General features: G+C 31.2%; 1 protein-coding gene across 1 annotated transcript in view; it reads right to left on the bottom strand.

Moving 5' to 3' along the window:
• LOC124367440 (guanylate cyclase 32E) overlaps positions 1-23822 on the bottom strand; it is a 218973-nt gene that overhangs the window by 94973 nt on the left and 100178 nt on the right. The gene's annotated exons all lie outside the window — the stretch shown is intronic.

Below are 23822 nucleotides of genomic sequence, written 5' to 3'. Positions count from 1 at the left end.
GTTTTATTCCGAAGACACCCTTTGAAGTAGTCCAAAAGAACTATGTTAGATGAAATTCTACTGGAATGTTCTTTTTGAAATAGTGTACCGATTCCAACTTTAAATGTAATAATATATTAGAAATAAATTTACCATAAAATATAAAGACCATATATATAAATAATCATCTTAGTTATCTTTTGACAGAAGTAGGCTTCTCTTATCTGTGATATATATTTTCTTGATCGGGAAATAAAACAAAATCAACTACGGAACAAAACATACCAAGAACGAAGTAAATTAAAATGGCTAGAGCTATAAAATGATTGACGAATTTTCTTGATCGTGGCAACAAAGAAAACTAAACATTATGGTCAGAAATATAACTCACTTGAACCAGCAGTGGTCATAAACGTGCAATGCCTATTAAATTGCGTGTAAAGCAGCGGGTATCGGCTAGCAGTGCAGGAAGGCATAAGAAAAAATGTAGTCTAACTTTAATGTACATATAAAGACTGTTAGGACACTTATCTAAGTAGTCTTTTGACAAAAGTAGGCTTCTCAGAGTTGTGTATGTATATCTATTTTCTTTATCAGGAGAGAGGACCAATCAGTTTTGGAACGAAAAAAAAACCACTGTATTAACATATTTTCTTGACCATAGGAAGAAGGCAAATCCAACATTGTCGTCGGATATATGAGTCCATCGAACCAAAATATAATTGCTCATACAGGTACAAAACCTTCAAAATTGCGTGCGAAGTAGCAATTAACTGCTAGGTCTATATATACTGTACGTATTGCCTACAGTGTATGAAAATTATAAAATATTTCACTGGGTCTATTAAAACAGTAATGCCGAGCTATAATCAGTGTTAGCTATACTTAATTCTGTATTAGAATGAAGGCGACCTGTAAAGATTTTAGCTTGGTATTGGTGGTCCGATGTATTTAAATTAGTTAATAGTCATTCAAGTTGTTATGAATTTTAGAACTATAATAAAAAATAAGTATGCCACACCAAGTGACGCGTAACAGGCTTCGCTTATGTTGCACTCAAAATGTAAAGTCTATTGCTCATTTCATTTTTGAGATGTCCTTCGGACGGACAAACGGTTATGTAGAAAATATATTTCTACGTCCCCTAGCATACATGTAGAGTTGTCCCACACTAACGAGTAAACAGTGAGCATCAATGAAGCTAAGCCACATTCCATGGTTGAACATGCACCAAGTTAAACCTTATTTGTCTATGTATAAATGTCAATTTTATGAAACTGTACCGTAGTTGTAATTATTTATGCTGAATCGCGGTAGGAAGTAGTCTCTTTTGTTAACTAGACGCGGTGCGTTGACATTGTTTGTTGCTTAGACCGGTACATCAGCTGATCGAGATGACTACGGTGATACGTTCCGAGCCGGTTCCTGGAGAGAGGGGGACCAGTGTTGGAGTATTGACGACAGCGTACGGACGTCCACTAGAGAAGCAGTAGTTCTTCCTCTAATCATATAGTTTGGATCTAGAGTAATTCTTTTAGTTAATATCTCTTATTTTTATACTGTTGTAATTAAATTTCTAAAGTTTCCCATATTACAGAGTCTGAGAATTAATTAAATTTTTGAAGTATTATGAATTAACTTTTGGTCGTAAAGTTAATATCAAGTTTTGTGTTATATTGATTTTTTAATATTTTGAGAAGAGAACTTTTTATTTTAATTTGTTAATTTAAACCATTTTTGGAGAAGTATACATTTTTAGTTTCATTTTAATTTTAATTCTTTTTTTAATCAGACTCTTAATTAGATTTGATCGATTGTGAGAAGTTTTTGAAGAAAATCAAATCTAAAGTTTGTAAACTTTGTTAATTTTTTGGGTGAACTTTAATTCGGAATAAATCAAGTATTTCCGAAAAGTTGTTTTGATTTATAAAGTATTAGCTCCAAAGTAATATAATATATGTACTATAATAACGGTACAAAACATGTAAACACTATGAAATATTTCTCAAAATATTTTACCACAAGATACACTGAAATATTTGCTCAATGTTGGTTTCACATGTAGCAGTGTTTAATAATACACGTCTACACGCCAAGTAAATAAAAGATGATGTTGTACGTGTCGAAGTTAGGCTATATGTGTAAAAATTTCATATTTAAAAATCTCGTACGCTTGTTCTCAGTTATTTACAGATTTATTTATTCTGACATTCTCGTTGCCATCATGGTTACCCATAATACCTATTAATGTACGAATATATGCTAACGTTCTGTATAAACCCGTAAAGTAGCATGTTCCTCGGACTCAATGTTGTATATATAGAAATGAAGTTCATGCAGTTAAAAGGCAGGCAAAAATTAATTTTACCAGCCCCTAAAGTGATAGAAATTGCTAACGCTCAGACAATAATATAGTAACTTTGAACTACTTAATTACAAATATGTTGTATAGAAATATTATATTTGAGTACAATGACTATAAAATGAGTAATATTATGTTTATTGACTTCAAACGCTTTCCTTCTTATTTATATTTGGCTACTATAATATGGTAGTTTAGTATTCAGTTTAGTCAGATTTTTACTATTTAATTATTATTAATAAAGAGAGATGAGTTTGTAAATAATTTCATTAGTATACATGTGTTTCTATGCAACATGTTAATCCTTATATGATAGTGCTCAATTTGTTAAAAAAGTAATTTAATCTGTTATTTTGCAGCTGCCATTATAGTTACTTAAAAGAGCCGTGTAAGACTGTTCACTAACGCTCAGCTAAATCCCATGGAATAACTTGCACAATCATCAAATTCGATGTTACGTATACAACAATTTCAAGTCGATAGCTCAATTCATTGTCTATATATCGTGGGGAAAGACATAAATAAATGTATTTGAGCCCTTCGAGTGATTTCCTTCACTGTTACTTATCATATAAAGTGATCAGTTCTTTGTTCTTTGTGGTAGTATAACAGATCTATTGACTAAAGAGACAGTTGTTCCAAGGCATGACCTGAGACCCAGTAACAATTATTAATAACATTTCTAAGGAACCTAAGTCTGCACTGCTAGATCTATAGTGTTCTCAATGACACAAGACACTTAATAATGAACGCGTGTGACACATAACGTGTTATTTATGACAGAAACTCTAGTATCACAGTTCGCAAACATGCTAAGCACGGTGTCTCCACGAGCTAGTAACTCGACTAAAAGCTTTCCCGTTATTTCTGCGCATATTTCATCCACGGTGGTTGCGCTTAAGTACTAAATACTTCGTCTTACCATCTCAAGACTTTGTAAACAGTTTTGAAAGACCGCAACATGAAAAATGAATGAACTTATGCAATAATTTTGCTCTTGTTCGAGACATATACTGGACTAATAAACATCGTCGAGTCATATCGTTGGTTAATTTATTTTAACTATTCGAGAAACCCTACTATGTTATATTTAATTGCCTAATTTGCCTAACCTAAGCCTTGTGCATGTTTCTACAATGTGGACAGCGCAAAATACATTTTTATGAAATGCAATTAAAGTTAATCGTCAAGTTTTGAAAGTGGTTGGTTAGTATCCAATATTAGGTGAAAAAGTGCAGATCTACCAGACTTGTAAGTTTTCCACTATGGCTATCATATTCTTAGCCTATAACTTAAAAGCATCATTATGGGTGAATTTGAAATATTCCTTTCACACAATGTGTAACGTTTTTACATAGTAAATTAAAATTCTATTACCAAATTGTTATGGGACAAAGTATATATGACAATATTTTAGAGTTAACATTGTCTTGTCAAAATATACCTGTACTTCAAATTAATAATATAATTTCTCAAGAATAGGTTAGCGAGTGTAGGACAGCGGTTTATCTGGAAGTCGACTTTGATAACGAGATACAATAAGGGTTTGTCAGTTGGCAATTAATTTCTTTAGCCTTGTGATTCGATAGTCAGAGGTCAATCAAGGGCGTTGAAGGAAAAGTTAATAGGTTGGTGAAGGGTCGGTATAAAAACCTCCAACACGCGCATCTCGGCGTTCTTTGAATGTTTTACAGATTTAATTGTTACTGATTTCTCGGTTCTTATCTCTAATAATTTATTGAACAAGTCTGCGAGGGATTGTACGGATTATTGTTTTTTTTATACAAAAGGGAGTTAAGAAAATTTGGTAATCAGTAAATAATTAACGGAAGTTTTCAAGAGACTCGTGTTGTTGTAAGTATTGTTCAAATAAAGTTTATAGTTTTAATAATTAGTTAAAGATTAGTTAAAATATATTTAATACTACAAGATATCAAATATGTAGTGAATATATTTGAATTAAAATACTTAAATTCCAGTTAGCCACCATTTTAAAAATAACTCAATACAGTTTTTTTTTAATATAATAAAAGTCAAAAAATCGTGTAAACCATGGCACACCGTCAAAAGTTTTTAAATATAATGTTCTCTAATTACTGTAAAACTTTACTTAAACTAATTATCCGGTGTTAAATCAACCAGGGATTATCAAGTACTCATTCACAGCCACTATAATGACTTCTTTATTGGACAAAATCTTGTGTAGCGGTCCAAAAATATTGATCTATTACTACTGCACCGGACGTAGGCAGAGTTAAAGTAAAGTAAAAATGTCTTATTTTACCAGGCGAAGTTATAAGCCCTCTCTAACACTTAACCTGAGGGCCAACGGCTTAAAGGTAACTTCCGAACCACCACCAATGGCCGGGTAGGCGAGCTGCTTGCAAGGACAGTATCACTCGGCGGTCATCCATCCAAGCAGCAGCCACACTCGACGTTGCTTGATCTTACGATAACCGCTGTACCCGCTACACTGCGCCATTGTCAGCAGCCAAATTAAGCAGGAGTGGGGGCTTTAATTAGTTAGGAGTGTAATTTTCTTTATCTCTTAAACATTCATTATCTATCTGTTTCTACCGCACCGGACGTACACAGAGTTAGGAGTGTGATTTTCTTTATCTCTCAAATATTCATTAAACGTTTTCAACATTATTGACTATAGTTTTTTTTTTTCAAAATTATAAAATACTTTACGACACTAACCATGTTTATGTTTTTTTCTATGTCTATGTCAAACTGTCATCCAAACATAATGAAATTTAAAATTTTAATAAACAAATTTCTTGTTATAAAAAATTGAACTTCGATATATTTATATAAACATTTTAAAGTTCCTATAATGTTCTTTTTTTATATTGTGGAAACTTCAATAGATTTGCCTCGTTTGTATTTAAATCAGAATGAAATTAAAAACCTTTTTTATAATAGAGTTTATATAAATGGTTTTAAATAAATGTCTTCGTATAAACAGTTTATATCAAACTATTTCTTTAAATCCCCTTATCCGTTTCAACATTTATTGGTAAACTTGTCTACATTTAACTTTTCAACTGACTTTCCTCTTTTGGTAGCACGTTAATGCCATTTCTCTTAATGCCATTACGCTGAAATTTATTTACACAACTTTTACAAAGTTTAATTTATAACTTTATTTTATATTCTAACATTTTTAGACGAGTAAACTATTTTATAAAGGACTTTTAAGAGTATTATCACATAGTATAATTTTAAATATGATACTATATCAAGAGCACATGATTGTACAAAGAATCTCAACTATTTTTAATATTGTTATAATGATAGTAATATAAATAAATATATATATATATATATATATATATATATATATATAATTCTATGTAAAAGATAATCAGTTTAAAATTATTTTTCAAACAATTCCTTTGAATTTTATACGCCTTTTTAAGGGGTGATGAGGTGTAAATTAAAGTATGAAAAACTGATTTGTATTTTAGCATTCTATATAGAAATACTCCAATATGAGTTAATTATTGTAAAATTAAAACTAAATATATATCCTAAACTTTAAGATTACAGTTTTTATAACTATTGAATTGATCAGGCAATGGAACATACCATGCATATCATCAGTATGTTGGCGTGTTAGCAAACAAAAACGTGTATATGAAATAGATAAATAAACATACAAAATATGCCATGAAAGACGATCATAAAATAATTTTCAATGAGTTCAACTTCAATTAGGTTGCATTATAAATTTTAATTTTATTGCCGAATTTCTAACCAGCTTAAAAACTTAGAAACAATTTTGACTGCAGATTGTCTGGAACTATTTAGTCATATAGAATTGGGTGGTTCAAGCAAATGTACGGAAGCAAGTTCAAGACAGAAATGTTTAAATTGTTTGCGAAATGAAATGGTCAGTTTTGTGCTCATTCATAAGTTTGAAAACATCAAAGAAGAATGAAAATTTCAGTTTCAGATGGTGTGCAGTTAACAGCAAGTTTGCAAAAGGGCAATAGACATTTAAAACGTACGTCACAAAATTAATGTCATATAATAATATAAAATATGATAGTATAAATATGATATATTGTAAGCATGGTATAATTTTGTAAACAAATATGGTAATGACACATTTTACTAAAATACATATTATTGTTTAGCTATATATACGTAATTATAATGGTAATTAAATTTACTCACATCATATCAATTTGTTCAAACATTTCAACTAAAAGCCATACAATAGTTTTTATGTATTTGTTAAAACTATTCTAAATAAACGCCATTTTCCCTTACATTTCATACAATACACGTTATAAGTGTGTGAAGTTTTTTATTAATAATATAAACTGATGCTTTCTTAACAATATCATGTAGTATGTAATATGTTTACCGCACTGACAGTATAATCCTAACTAATCTGACGGACCGGCCCTCTAAGCACTATACATCGACACACCATCAGCTCGCTCTGTGTGGCATTCCGCAGGGTAATTCATGGCAACAATCTTTTATTTACAAAGCAGAAGTGTTAATGCAAAACTATGTCACTAGAACAATGATACTATTTTCTTTTCAAAACTAATTTTCTGGTGTATCACTGTGTAATGTAAACAAATTCTTTTGTTTAGGTGTGCATAAACTATTATAACTAATAAGTCCATTCTTAAGCTATTCCCACCTTTACAAAATATTTATCTATACTCATAAACATATTATTCACAGATAAATATGAAGTGCCTTTTTACGAAATCCAAATTTTAGGAATTCGATTTAGGCATCGAGATTCAGTAAAGTTAATGTTAGTAGAGATTATAAGTCATTTTGCGTAATTTCTACTATAATTTAGAATTTAATAAGTTAAAAAAATAGACGAGGTGACTGGGATATTTAAAATCGCGAAGAACTTGTAAGGGGCTATGAATGAAATTTAAACGATGTAAGTTATTTAATAAAACTTTCTCTCAATGTTTAGAAATGGGTAAATTTATTTGTGTGTACAATTAGTGAGTCAAAAATATGTACCACATAAAAAATGAAATCATGTGTTCTACAAATAAACTTATTCGTGAAACGTTTAGTCTATTTAACAAAGCAAACAGCTCCGTTTAGAAGAACTGGGACAAACATATATGAGCTAACTAGGAGCTACAATCAAAGCAGTGTTGTTGACAAACAAACAGAATGCCACTATTGATATTGTGTCCGAGATAACCAGACTGTTGTTGAAAAAATGTTTTCATTGTTTATTGATTTATTCCAACGATCCAAAAGTCAAATACGTTCTAACAAATCAATACTATTCAATATGTAAATAATGAAATATGCAACAAAGAGGCATACTAAATACTACAAATAAATAACAAAAATAATCAAGTACAATAGAAATACAACAGAGAAAAAAAAGATAAATATAATAGCAGCAGTAATGTGATGGTAACTTATTAGACAAGACCAAGATTAATTGATAAGTACTCAACGACGTGACACCTCTGCTCTCTTTAACTCAGCTGTACAAACAAAAAGATTGATTGACAGTTTAGGTGTGATATATAGAATACATATGGAACTCTATAGTGAGCGGAAGATGTATACAACAGTTATCTAAACAATATTTAGCTGTATACATCCCAAACATTGCAATGATATTTATAAGACAACTATAGCCTATGCTTAGTCCCTAGGATTCCCAAATTTTTAATATTGTAAGACATTTAAATTGTACCGTATGACGATAACACATGGGGGTGGTGACTTCTGAGGTCGTAGTAATAAATACTAGAAATACGAAGTTTACTTATAAGTTCAGTTTAATTACGAAAACTTAAAAGCACCACTTTTAGATGGTAAAGGAAAAGTTATGTAATGCCACGTTGCTGCCAATTAGAATATAATAACTAAAAAGTATATCTTCTAGGTGGGCCTAAAATATCCAATGTTCTATTGAATTATGCGTACGACGTTTTTTACTTTACAAAACAATAATATTTCACTTCCCTTCGCAATAGGTAGACTCACAACCCGGGTATCGGCGTCTTGGCACGAGACATAGAAGCTGTAGTCTAAGAACGGTTATTTCTAGAAGAGGAGTAGAGTTGGGAAGTGGTAGCCATCTATTCAAACAACACGTGAGATACATCAGCTACGTAAACTCGCCTAAAACAAATTCGCGACGGTATTAGCCATTTAATGATACAAATTACTATTTATAACAACGTGCTCGTCGCCATAAGGACGACGCCACAACCTTTATCTATCTCAATCAAGCAAATAAAAGATCTTCAAGGGGTAAGTTACTTTACTATTCACATCTTTACTTTACGTTACATTCATTTTATACGTTTGGCATCAAAGGGCTAATTTAATAATACGAAAAGATAAATTTTACTTACGGACAAAAGCGCGCGAGGTCTGATTGGTTACGTAGTTGGGCTGCTACATGGGTTAGAAGAAAAAAATTCATATGCGTGCCAATTAGGTAGTTTACTCCGCCCAATATTTAGTTTCGGAACATTGGATGTAAAATAATATTATATTATACTGGCTGATTAGGTTGCGAAATTTACATTGTATGAAATTTAATTAACTAATTTACGGTACAGAATATCCCCCCTGTTTTGATTTCGCAACCTAATTAGTCGCTTTACTTTAAACATATTCTAAATAACAAACTTAATTCAACCTTTTATTCATTACATAAATTCAAATTCAACCATAACAATACGATAGCGCGGGGTTTCAAAATGTTTCCTATGAAATCCGCTAGATCGCATGCCAATGCAGTTCTATGACTGCTCGCTTAGGGACCAAAAATAGAAAATCAATTTAGGCAAACTATTTTCATGCAGTGCACGTTGCAGCGTTTTTAGAATTTGCGGGTCGTTGCAAGAATAAGGGCATTTAAGGCGATTAAATCGTAAACAAGTGTAGTGTAGTGTTTTGTTAATATAGGCCGCCACATTCATTACTTCTTTTTTGCATTCATACCAGTGTTTTGTGTATAGTGTTGTGCCATTAAATACCCTGAGACTTGCGGACAAGTTACCAATATGGATCGAATACTTTGGAATGAAACGTCCCCTCACGAGAAGCTAAGTCTCACATTTCTTATTAATACTGCATCACTCTTAATATATATTTACATACAACATCCTATACATCTTACATCTACATGAATTTTAACACTTCAAATATATCTACAAAATTCAAAATTCAACATTTCGGCATACATAAAAAACACAGACAATTTTTCATATTTGATTCCCTCATTACAAACAGTCAGGATCAACTTTGTCTCATTTCTTTATACTAAGTCTATTTACAAATTCTTTTTCTATCTTTTATTTCCATTGACACATTCGTTAAGAATTCACCAAACAGTTAACTTCCTGGATTTTATCTTATCTTTTAAATTTGGCAGCAAGTGGTTCCTTAAGCTAGGGATGCTACAAAGTTTTTTTTTTTTTTTTTTTATACAGAACAGGTCTTAATTTAATTTTAAATCTACAATATGAACCTTTTTTTTACATTCAAAACATTTTCAGTATGTTGTACAATACAAGTTACAGGGCTTAAAAAATATAAAATTCTATAAATTTCCTACATATTTTGGTACTAATTTTGCACAAAACTTTTCTACCTTATTGCTTAAATAGTGGGTTCTAATCCATACTAAGGAATGCAACTTAAAGGGATGTTTTACATTTTGCTCTGAGTACTTTTGTCTATTACTGTTATGTGCTATACTCCTTTTTACATTCACCACAGCTCTCTTTAAATTGTTTACAACAGTTTTCCTTGGACAAATTCTCACCAATTAGATCATTTAGCTTCCATAAATTAGATAAAGCATTATTACAGGAATGATTAAACATTAAATCAAAGGCAGCAAAACCTGTGCTTTCATTATGGGGCGGTGTTTAAACTTAATTGTATATAGCCTAGGTCATTATCCCAATTACTATGACAGTTGTGATAGAAACTACGTAATAATGTAGATATGTTTCTAATATGCCTTTTTGATAGATTTCCATTAGCCCTGTAAGGCGCTAGTCTACGGTGTTCAATAAAATTCTTAAATAAGAACTTCTTAAAATATAGTGATGTAAAATATGCGGCATTGTCTGACACTATTATTCTAGGTACAGAAAAGTTGTTAAAAATTATGCGGTCTAATTTATTACATATTTCAGCACTCTTACATTCCCTCAAAGGGATTAGCCATAGAAATTTACTGGCGGCATCTACAACTACAAGTAAATATACATTGCTGTTTCTAGTTCCTCACTAAGGGACCTAAAAGATCTATGAATAAACAATCCATATTATTCTTAAATGGCACAGATACTAATTCGCCTTCATATTTTCTTTGGCACACTTTACTCATTTTACAAACATTACATGCTTTCACTTTTGCCTTTATAATTTCGTCTAAATCAGGTCTATAAAAATACTGATTAATTTTTCTTTGCGTTCTAGCAATGCCTAAATGACCTCCTATTAAAGAACTGTGGAAGAATTCATATACTAAATCAAATTAACTGTACAGGCAAAAATATCTTACTCTTACTTTTTACATTCCTTTTGTACATCAGTAAATTGTTTTTTTATAAAATAACATAAGTTGTTACTAATTGCTTTTTACAGATTGAATGATTCGCTGAGTTTCTTTATCTTGAAGTTGATATTTTTTCTAAATCTTTAAACGCTAATGGCAAATCATTAATTAACAACCACAAATTATCCTTGTTATGCACTTATTATTTATCTGCATTTTAGGCTTTACATTAGATGTTCATTTACATGTTTGCCTTCGGGAGGAGTTTGAATGGCAGAAGGAAATCGATAATCTATTTTTATCCTGGTCTGGAACGGTCCGGCAGTCACTGGGGCTCGGATCAGCTGTTCCCGTCGACTCGCCCTCAAACATACGTGAAAGGGCGTCTGCCAGCGCATTATCGGTGGAACTTTTAAATTCCACTCTCAAATGGCAAATTCAAAATCCTCTCGATCCACCGGGCAAGTCTTCCTACCTTCCTTTTGTGATTGAGGACATAGGAATAAAGCTTGGTTATCAGTTATTAATTTAAAGGTTCTTACTTCTAAAAATTCGTGCCATTTTCTATGCAAATTAGTGCACTCAAAGCTTCTTTTTCATAAACAGTATATTTTAATTCGGCATCAGTAAATTTCCTAGAGTAATAGGCTATTGGCATTAATTCATTTTGGTCCTTTTCCTGTAACAAACAACCACCTGCGGCTATTCCCACTAGCATCTGTCATTACTATAAATTGCTTTGAAAAATCGGCTAACTGGAGTACAGGAGGATTCATTAATAGCTTCTTTTAACTTTACAAAACGAATCTTGACATTCACTTGTCCAAACAAATTTAGCGTTTTTTCCTTCTTAAACGATTTAAAGGATTACATAATTCGGCATAATTATTTATAAATTTTGAAAAGAAATTGGTCATACCTAAAAACTGTGAAATTTGTTTGGCGTTCTTAGGCGGCATAAATTCTCTTATACTCCTTGTTCGCTCGGGATCTATAGTTTACTGTATTATTTTTTATTAAGTTCCCCAAAAAGGAGATTTCCTCAAAACAAAACTTTGCTTTCTCTAGGTTTGCCGTTAAGCCATGTTTGCTTAGTCTATTTACAATCTCTCTGACATGTACTAAATGCGAATCAAGGTCTTTACTGTACACTAAGATATCATCACAAAAATTTATCACATATTTAAATTTTATATTGTCCAGGACTTTGTCCAGATAGGCGGACAATATAGCACTACCAACATGTAAACCAAAGGGTACTCGTTTAAATTTATATTTACCAAATATAGTGCTAAATGAGGTAAGATCTTGACTATCAGGTGATAATGGACATTGCAAAAAACTTTTTCTTAAATCTATTATTGAAAAATATTTGGCTCCACTAAGATGTTGATAATAATTATTTAAATCAACCAATGGGAAAATCAATTTTCTGTAACTTTTTATTTAATTCGGTATAATTGACTACAAGTGTGTCCTTTTTGGTTAAAAAGGCTGGACTGGAGTAGGCTGAAGTACTGGGTTCAATTATTCCTTGGTCCAACCAATCCTGTATTATTGTTTTCATCTTATTTACAGTAGGAGGCTCATAAAATAAGGCCTAATATTTACAGGTGTGGGGTCATTTAGAACTAATCTCACTTCCAAATCTAGAGCCTCTCCTAATTTTGGATTAAAAACATTTGGAAAATCCCCTATAAGGTTTTGTATCTCAGCCTCAGCTCTAGTGCACCCTATTTTTACATCAATGCTGTTTACTTCATGTTTCAAAAGCTGTTGTCTGACAATAGTTATTTTCTCATTGCAAACTGAATTTAAAAATAACATGAATCTCCATCAAGATCTAAAATTAATTTGCTATTAGTTATAAATGGGTTTCCCAATACAATGTCCCATTTTAAATTATCCAATACAATAAATTTTTACTTTCCAACAAAATTTAGAAATTTTTTATCTTAGCATAACAGTAACCAAAACATTTTATTTCAGTGTTATTTGCAGCAAACATTCTATCATCTGACTTCATTAATTTAGAAACATTTTTATTCAACAATAGGCTATCATAAAATTCTTTACTCATTATATCTCTTGTAGCACCAGTATCTAATAAGCAGTTTGTTTTTACATTTTTACCCACTATAGCTTCAATTAAAGGCATATTGTTACACTGTCTAACATTTAGTCTTAAATTAGGTTTTCTATAGTTTAATTTACTCCAATTTTTAATTACCTTACCATAGACTCTCATAAAATAGTGTTTTTCTTTTCTTACTGTATTACTATTTATAAAAGTATTATTCTTAAACTTATGAAACCGGGGAGGGATATTTTTAGGTGTTGTGTGTAATACCACTCCCCTATCGACTAGTTTTTTGGATTCCTAAAACAATTTTTGCTAAGTGACCAGGCCTATTAACAATTGAAACATAACTTTGGGTTTTTGACAGTAGGCCTACTTTTTCTAAGTTCAACATTGTGGTGGATACATGTTGTTAACATATGTCTTACTTAAATTGTCCCTTAAGTTATCATTAAAGGTTATATTGTTACTAGCTATACACACATTTTTCCAAATCTGTAAAACAAATGGGATTGTTTTCAAAAATTAACTTATTTCTATCTGTAGGCTTAATACTTCTTTTATACAAGTTACCAAGTCCTGTTCACTTATGTTACACAATAAAACTTGATTGAGCTCTTTGATGTCATAGATGTATTCATACAGTGGCTCATCAAACCTTTGTGGCCTATAAACTAAATCTAGTCTCAGTCTTTCAATTAGGCCTAACAGGGATAAAAGCACTAATTAATGTGATAGTTGACATTTGCATGACAGACTTACACTGTATTATTTTGGCTAAAAGTGGACCTTTTGCATAACATGGTAACAATGCTAAAATTTTCATTTTCTGATAGGCTAGTTTCACATTTTAGTTTTAACAAAGTTTTCAAAAAGTTTTATTAGCTCAGGTACTACTAAGCCATCTGTTACTGTAAAATTTTGTAAATAACATTCTACAGGGTTGTTTAACTTATTAAACATATTTAAACCAGACATAGGTTGACTAATACAATCATTGTTTGCATTATAAATAGGCATTATAGGCAAAGTGGGGGTACTGGCAGTAGGCTGTGATATTGTTGGTGGTTGTACAGAAATAGGGCCTATTTGTTCTTTCACTGCCTGTTCCATAGCCTCCCATCTTGTTCTAATGATTCCTTTAAATTGGCTTCTAACACTTTAAGCTGTTCTAGGTTCACTGTAGGTAGCAAGTTTTTAGCTAACTGTTGTTCAACATTTACTAGCCTACACTTTAAAGCTGATAAAGTTTCACTATGTACAGAACTTAGTTCTAGCTGGTTGTCTAAAAATAAACGGTTTATTAAATGTTTACACCTTTCTTGGAATTTGGTGATTTCTAAAGGTGAACTAGCACTGTTCAATTCACTGCACCCATGTTCTAATAATATCAACTTTTTCACTGAGAAGTTTTACTTCCTGATTGTGGTCTATTTTTAATAGGCTACTAGGAGTAGGTAAAATATTGTTTCTCAAACACTGTCTTAAGGACTTTCTGAGTTCATTTACTGTACTGTCACTATTTAATTTAATACCTCTAGATTATCAGTTCAAATACCAACTCATCTTTAGACAAATATTCTATTTTAATGGCAGGCATCGTGGCGTTTTCACTCAGTTTCACCCAGTTGATGGCAGAGTAGGCACATCAATAGCAGATTGGCGCAATAAAATTATGTACCGTATGACGATAACACAATGGGGGTGGTGACTTCTGAGGTCGTAGTAATAAATACTAGAAATACGAAGTTTACTTATAAGTTCAGTTTAATTACGAAAACTTAAAAGCACCACTTTTAGATGGTAAAGGAAAAGTTATGTAATGCACACGTTTGCTGCCAATTAGAATATAATAACTAAAAAGTATATCTTCTAGGTGGGCCTAAAATATCCAATGTTCTATTGAATTATGCGTACGACGTTTTTTACTTTACAAAACAATAATATTTCACTTCCCTTCGCAATAGGTAGACTCACAACCCGGGTATCGGCGTCTTGGCACGAGACATAGAAGCTGTAGTCTAAGAACGGTTATTTCTAGAAGAGGAGTAGAGTTTGGGAAGTGGTAGCCATCTATTCAAACAACACGTGAGATACATCAGCTACGTAAACTCGCCTAAAACAAATTCGCGACGGTATTAGCCATTTAATGATACAAATTACTATTTATAACAACGTGCTCGTCGCCATAAGGACGACGCCACAACCTTTATCTATCTCAATCAAGCAAATAAAAGATCTTCAAGGGTAAGTTACTTTACTATTCACATCTTTACTTTACGTTACATTCATTTTATACGTTTGGCATCAAAGGGCTAATTTAATAATACGAAAAGATAAATTTTACTTACGGACAAAGCGCGCGAGGTCTGATCGGTTACGTAGTTGGGCTGCTACAAAGGGTTAGAAGAAAAAAAATTCATTACGCGTGCCAATTAGGTAGTTACACTCCGCCCAATAATTTAGTTCCGGAACATTGGATGTAAAATAATATTATATTATACTGGCTGATTAGGTTGCGAAATTTACATTGTATGAAATTTAATTAACTAATTTACGGTACAAAATTTTACATGAATTAATAGATAGGCCTAACTGAATTGAAAAATATATTAAACCTTTTAAAGATTTCTTACATGTGCTGGTATTTCAAACTCCTAAATAAAATATAAAAACATCCGCAAGATTTTACCACATATTAAATACTGTATGAATAAACATATTTTCACTTAGTGGTGATGAAAGAAATTTTGTATTCCTCGCAGTGATCTAATGGATGAATTCAACTTAAAGGGACATTATATAAATATACTTGTTTGCAATAATTGTGGCCTCTTTTTTTGGTATCAGTGATTGTTATATAATTTATACTTCTATAAATATATACTCTACCTATGAGCTGTATTATATTAATACATATCCATATACCTTAGCTATTTACTCTATATTTTTTCTTATGAATTTCTGAGTCTTCCAAGAGTTACTACAAAGTAAAATAAAAAAAATATTGAATTCGTTTTTATATAAATTATAAACATATAATATAATCTAAATATAAATAAAATAATTAAGTATCAATAAAGTCTAATATTAGAATTTCCCAAAAACATATTTAGCTTTTCAAAATATTATACTTACCTTTGTAAAACCAGCTTGACAGTTGTATGACGTGCACTAACAGAATTTAAATTTATAAGAATGGATTCTTTATTAACTAAGTGCTCTGGACACGTACAGAACAACAGCACTTTGTTTAATTATTGCAGTAGAGATAAGTATTAGATCGAGTTAACTTCGATAGCGTATTGTATGTGTTTATCTCGTTTATGTCTGATCACAATTGTATTTTCCTACTTTTATTTCTCTTCTTTGCTAAATTGTATTACACACTGTACAGATTCGTTTGGCATCGATTAAAAAGTTTCGATTATTGCATCGTATGACAAAAATAACATTAAAAATAAATTATACATTTTTTTAATGCCTTCTGTCAATCTAAAAATCTATTTCGTGAAAAGGATTGAACGCAGCGTCATATACTGTATATGTCTTACTAAAGATATGTTTAAGAACCTTACATATAAAATCTTATCTAACAAAACCAGGCATATATAAAAGCATACTTAATAGCACATAAACTAATAACATACAATACAATCATATTTACCAAACTTCAAACAAAATAAACTAAACTTAAAAAGTAAGTGTCATTAAGAAATATAAGAACACGTTAAAATATATACAATTAAAGTAAAGTAGATTCCGTACATAAAAATAAGAAGAATTGAAAATTATAGATAAAATTATCATATACTATTTAAGCAAGTTACATCTATAACGTAATACTCTAATTCGAAATGATCTTCATAACATAGAATCAATACAAATTACAAGACATAAACCAAAGTAGGGATGGAAATTTTATTTATTTTTGATAAATAAAATGAAGAAATAAAATAAGAAAAGCTACAAACCGAGGCAACGTGAAAGAAAGGCTTGGGGGGAGTATCAATATATGCCTGTCACGTGACCTGTTTCACGCACGTGTTGTTTTATTTTTACTGAGGAAAGTTAAACTGTTTAGAAATAAATTTTATCTGACAAACCTATTTCGGTTACTTTACAATCGCTCTCTGTAATTTATTTTACAGCCAAAGCTGTAACAATTTAGCGTTACGAATTTCAGTACTTGTAGTAGTAAGGGCTATTACAAAAACTCGTATCGTGCCCGAAATATACGTATTATTTCCCCGCAACAAGATCAATGCAGGTATTTAATTATTAACAGGATTTACGCTTAGGAATACAGCCGCACATGTGGAAATTATCTTACTTGTACAGATAGTGAACATAATTGATCTAACTTGTTTGTTGTCTTGTTTGTTTATTATATAAAAATATTTCAAGTAATGATAAGTAGATTTAAAAATATGTGGAATGGATAATAGTAACAGAAATATAATAGTAACAAAAAGTGACAAAGTTGATTTTTATTTAATTTGAAACTGAGCAGAATTAAAATACCCTATATAATTGAAGTTCTTAATATATTCAATTCTGGGGATCCTGAATTTTTTAAAATACTAAATTAAAGTTTTTGGATTAAAACAATTTTCTCCTTTGCATTATCTACATTGCATCTATAAATCTGTAATTTATCATTGCTTTAAAATTATTAAAAGTCAAATTTATGACATCAAGATAACAGCTTATTTGTTTTTTAATACTTAATTATGCACTATTGAATATGTTAATTAAACTTAATTGTTTTGCTAAATAGATCGTTGATTTATCTTTTTAAGCTGTATGCAAAACGTAAAGGGTATGCCAAAGAATCCTAGTGCCATATTTGCCTCACTATGAATCTACTTTTATTTCTATATTTTGTTATAAAAATACGTGCCTATAACTTTCTTAACAGTTGGTTGATGGTACCTCCAGGAATATCTATGGAGGAAAGAGTGCTATGTGCCAAAGACATACTTAATAGTTGTAACTATTAAGTATAGTTCAGAGATAGGGCTGATGGTATTACCAGGACTATATGTGGAGCTAAGAGAGCTATGTGCTAATGGCATTCTTAATAGCTATAACCATCGTTCATATAAAGGGATGACTGTATCTCCAGAACTATTTATAAAGCTAAGGTAATTAAATTTGAAACAGTAATGGGAAGTGTTTAATTAGTTTAAAAGATGTTTATGTTAACATGTGTATTTGAAATATGTTTCAATACACCTAGATGATGACAAGTGCTGCCGAGAACGTGCGGTCTGTGGTTATACCGAGTACACAGGTTCATATGCACAACATGTGGTAGCGGGTGTATATGCAACGTGTGTTGTAAATGGTATGTGGTAGTAACCTTTATAGACAATCAGGGCGGAGTGCCTCACCTCCCCGTTCATATTCAACGCTAAGTTGTCTCGTCTAAAAGCAAGTCGAATACATTTATGCTCTCGAGAATCTATCATTCCACGCAGTTTTCTTTTTAGTTCACAGTAATAAAACATTCCAATTGTTATCAGTTTCACTGGTATTTAGAATAATATTATAAATTAATTATAATAATAAAAAATCTGCTTACGAATAGAAAAAAGTGTAAGTAATAAAATTATTGGAGTGTTCAAATTTTAAATATCTTTAAATTGTATTTTTATAAGTAGGAATAATTTACTGTAACTCGAGATGAAGTAGTTAAAACTGGTATTCATGAGGGTAACCAAATATCTCTAGTATCTGATGATAATGATCATTTTGCTTGTACAATGTTTGCAGTACTTGTTAAAATTTGCACACGATAGGCGGTATAGAAATAGTAAAATAAGACTTTTATAAGTCTATATAGTTCGTTTAAGCTGTATGCAAAACGTAAAGGGTGTGCCAAAGAATCCTAGTGCCATATTTGCCTCACTATGAATCTACTTTTATTTCTATATTTTGTTACCAATAAAAATACGTGCCTATAACTTTCTTAACAGTTGGTTGATGGTACCTCCAGGAATATCTATGGAGGAAAGAGTGCTATGTGCCAAAGACATACTTAATAGTTGTAACTATTAAGTATAGTTCAGAGATAGGGCTGATGGTATTACCAGGACTATATGTGGAGCTAAGAGAGCTATGTGCTAATGGCATTCTTAATAGCTATAACCATCGTTCATATAAAGGGATGACTGTATCTCCAGAACTATTTATAAAGCTAAGGTAATTAAATTTGAAACAGTAATGGGAGGTGGTTAATTAGTTTAAAAGATGTTTATGTTAACATGTGTATTTGAAATATGTTTCAATACACCTAGATGATGACAAGTGCTGCCGAGAACGTGCGGTCTGTGGTTATACCGAGTACACAGGTTCATATGCACAACATGTGGTAGCGGATGTATATGCAACGTGTGTTGTAAATGGTATGTGGTAGTAACCTTTATAGACAATCAGGGCGGAGTGCCTCACCTCCCCGTTCATATTCAACGCTAAGTTGTCTCGTCTAAAAGAAAGTCGAATACATTTATGCTCTCGAGAATCTATCATTCCACGCAGTTTTCTTTTTAGTTCACAGTAATAAAACATTCCAATTGTTATCAGTTTCACTGGTATTTAGAATAATATTATAAATTAATTATAATAATAAAAAATCTGCTTACGAATAGAAAAAAGTGTAAGTAATAAAATTATTGGAGTGTTCAAATTTTAAATATCTTTCAATTGTATTTTCATAAGTAGGAATAATTTACTGTAACTCGAGATGAAGTAGTTAAAACTGGTATTCATGAGGGTAACCAAATATCTCTAGTATCTGATGATAATGATCATTTTGCTTGTACAATGTTTGCAGTACTTGTTAAAATTTGCACACGATAGGCGGTACAGAAATAGTAAAATAAGACTTTTATAAGTCTATATAGTTCGTTTAATATTTAAAAATATGTGGTGCTATTCCGCAATGGTTTTAAGAGCTCCAAGGCTACTTATTATATAGTGACCCTTTCGTTGTAAAAGTAAATTATAAAAGTAGCAATAGCTGTTCGTTATTCCCTACTTTAAAGATTGTGACAGAAATAATTGTTAATATTGCGACCTAATAAATAAATGTACAGCCATCGCAGAGTTCGTTATGCCTGCATGATAATTATACAGTATAATAACAAGCTCCATTCAACCCTACACCTTTTTCCCTAAGTAAGTAGTAGAAAAATAATTAAACATTTTAGTTCGAAGTGAGATTGTTCTAGTTATGAGATTATCTGCTAAAAGGTTTAAATCCATTAGAAACGCCCTAAATTAATTTAAAATTTAATAATCATATTCACATGAAGGTAAAATATTAATATTCACGGTAAGCTTTTTAAATATTTAGGTCGGATTTAAATTACTTTCCTGTTGAATAACAGTTTAATATTGAATAACAGTTTCCGGTTTATTAAAAGTTTCTGGTTTATTAAAAGTTTCCTGTTTCGTAATAGTTTTATGTTAAATAACAGGCCGCTGTCCAATAACAGTTTCCTGTTGAATGACAGCTTCCTGTTAAGTAACAAGTTCCTGCGAATAACCGTTTACTGTTGAATAAAAATTTCCTTTTGAATATTAGGTTTTTAAATGGCTCTCCTATGGCCCCTGCACATAATGGCCACTGGGAATTTTTTTATTTCACTTCTCAAGGACATTGAGAAATTGAATAAAATATATTTCTTCTAGTGCTAGCAATCCAATTTAAACAATTATGAGTGGTTAATCTCCACGGAAATAACATTTTATACGTTGAGGGCTCGAGGTACCTTTTCCAAATTTCATTGCAGAAGGCTATGGGGAAATTTAAAAGAAAAATATGTTTCTGCTACGGGTTGATACCCCATTGCAACCCCAATCTATGTGAAGGAAAAATGAATGTTTCTAAACGAAGTCATTGTATTGCATCACTGAATGATTGCATATGTCCGGAATAAATACTCTTTCCTTTAACATCACGTCCAAACAAAATTTCAAACAAAGAATCAATTCCTATGCTTGTTAGATTTTTATAAAAAATTTGGTTTTCGATGTTATGAAAGAGGAATACGTTTCTCGGATATCGTAAAGTTTCAGATTTAGTGATAAGTAAGTGAGTGAATGCTTTGCCTATTACATGAAGAGATGACGTCAATAATGCATTAAAACAACGTCGTTCATAATTGATATTAGATACTAGTAGCTGCGTTTTAATTAAATCTCGTGTTACAACGGATATTGACTTACGTACAGTTTCCACTACGTTCAGTTTAATAATTTACATGATTAATTTAGTTATGAAGAATGGTTATGTATTACTGAAACCACTAACATATGTGCCCTAATTGGTCGAGATGATATTTACTAACTAGATCATTAAAACTGGTTCAGATAAACGTAGTCTAGTTAAGAGCGAATATATTTGCTTACTATATAGAAGGACTAAGTGATTGTCAGTTTTCTTAAAATGTAAAAGATCTGTCATAATAGGGAAGTGTCTAAATAATATAAATTTAGGATTATATATTACGGTTGAACATTTTTATTTAGAAATTCAAATTTATTTATGATTTTAAACAATTTGTCGTATTGAGTTGTATTAACATTTTTTGTAATAAATATGGCATGCATAGTCTTGAGTTTACAAATCGGATTTGTTTAAATTGTACTATTTTCAAATGACCTTTCGTAATATTAAAAGAGATAATGTCATCAATTCCAGTTTTAATGATTAAGTTTTGAGTCTTTAGGGAAATAAAGAACTCATGAATCACGCATATTACGCATTTTCTATTTTAACAGTGGAACCATTGGTATCTCGTTAACGACTAATGTACAAAAATGGGGGAACTAACATAAATATTAAGATATAAAAATTAATCCTTCATGTTCAAAAGTTGAGATGAACTTAGCATTCCTTATGGGAAACCTTATATTTATCGCTATTTTAGATACAAATCAATATTTTAAAAGGTTATTTCTTACACTTTTAGGAAGAATACCAAAGTTTAAAAAGTTTAAATTTACAAAGAGTACACTGCATGCACTCAGCAGCTGTCAATCTAGTCTGGGTAAAGTAGGGCATCGCAAATAGAACGAGGACCTTTTTAACCTAATGGGCAGTAAATCCCAGACGACATCTTCTGACGAAGCGGTGATGTCGTCTAGTCAGGAATACTTCACTGCTAATCGTTTGCGAGGGCGGACAGGTGACGTGACTTTATTAGCTCTTTTAGTCTGAGAGCTGAGAGCTAATGTGTATTGTATAAACACACTAACTAGCTTATCGTTGCTTAATATCGACAGAAGTTCTTCTTTCAAGAAAAAAATTATCTTCGTTATGATAGCAAATTATTATTAATTTATTAGTCACGTGACTTGTTTGGCTCTCTTAGCTGAGAGCTAATATGCAATATAAACATACGTACAACCAAACTTATCGATAGCTTGAAATCGATAAAGGCTTTTCTTACAAGATAAAAAATAATCTTCGTTTTGATGGCAAATATTAATAAAGAAAACAGTGGCAGTGCTTTAAATGGTAAAGAAAACATTAAAAAGTTTTATGTAATATTTTTATTTCTTGGCTAAAACCAACCGTCGTACATGTGAGGAATGTGAGCTATATAGCTCTTAAGACATTTGGATGAAGAGACTGGGTTCTTCTTTTTCAGCCAAATAATCTTCTATTTATTGTTTGTACTGCCTTAACATTTATTTCTGTTTCTGACAGTTCGTTTTAGGCGTTTTAGCTAAGAAATATATCAGCTCAATTATACTTTCTTATTTTTACCCTTTCTGATGGCCCAACATTTGGAACACGACTGAAACTATCGAATCTGACAATCCATATATTTCTTAGGAAAAATTACTGTATAAACAGTAGTGGGGAAAGATCAAACATTGTTATTAAACAACTACTTCGTAGTTACAAAGGGGGGGGCGGAGATAGTTTAATTCTTTTAACAGGAGCTTACAAGCTTATCCACAATTCCTAGTGTAAACAAGATAGTGAAGTCAATGACGGATTTGTAAAATATTTTTGTCATGAAATTCACAGCTTTTTAATATGGCTTCCATGAATACATGAAAATTGGTTATAAGATTTTTTTTTCACTACAAAAAAATACAGGCAGAGCCGGAATTTTGGAAAATTTCGAAGTAAAAATGGTTTAAAGTAAACATGCATTTTTTAGTGATATAAACTTGTATTACGAATCTGTAACATTCAGTTCGGAAAAGTGTTAGTAAGATTTATCCCCGAAAAAGATTATATATCCGTTGTCATACTACAGTTTTATTGACTACCTAACTGACAAGAGCCTCCCTCTGTGCAGAAACCACTGTACATCGACACACCATCAGCTCGCCCTGTGGGGCGTCCCGCAGGGTAATTCATGGCAACAATCTTTTTACAAAACACAAGACTCGCGTGCTAAAGCGTGTCACACAACAGTGAGACTATTACCGATTTTGAACTAAATATCTAGTATACCTAATCAATGTGTCAAGTGAACCGTTTCTTTAAAGGCTGTTCTACCAGTAGTTGTATATCTGAACTAAAATTGAATATTTGAAAATTCTGTAATAATATATTTGTTTACCCTTTCTACACTAATACCTTTAAATATAATACTAAATACGTAGTTTAAAGTATAAAGATAATCAAATAAATCTTCAAAACACTTATTATTACAGTTATTATTAATTATTACGCTTTTTAACCAAATGTATCTATGATCTAATAATGTATTTCAAAATGAATTTGTTAACACGGAATTGATAGGAATTACAAGACAAAAACCAAAGTAAGAAATAAAATTATATTTATGTCGATAAATAACATGAGGAAATTAAATAAGAAAAGTTAC

Source organism: Homalodisca vitripennis, chromosome 8 (genome assembly GCF_021130785.1).
Source record: "Homalodisca vitripennis isolate AUS2020 chromosome 8, UT_GWSS_2.1, whole genome shotgun sequence".
In the NCBI taxonomy this organism is placed as follows: Eukaryota; Metazoa; Arthropoda; class Insecta; order Hemiptera; family Cicadellidae; genus Homalodisca; species Homalodisca vitripennis.
Note: the sequence above shows the minus strand (reverse complement) of the source record. Positions and strands in the feature narration are given on the sequence as shown.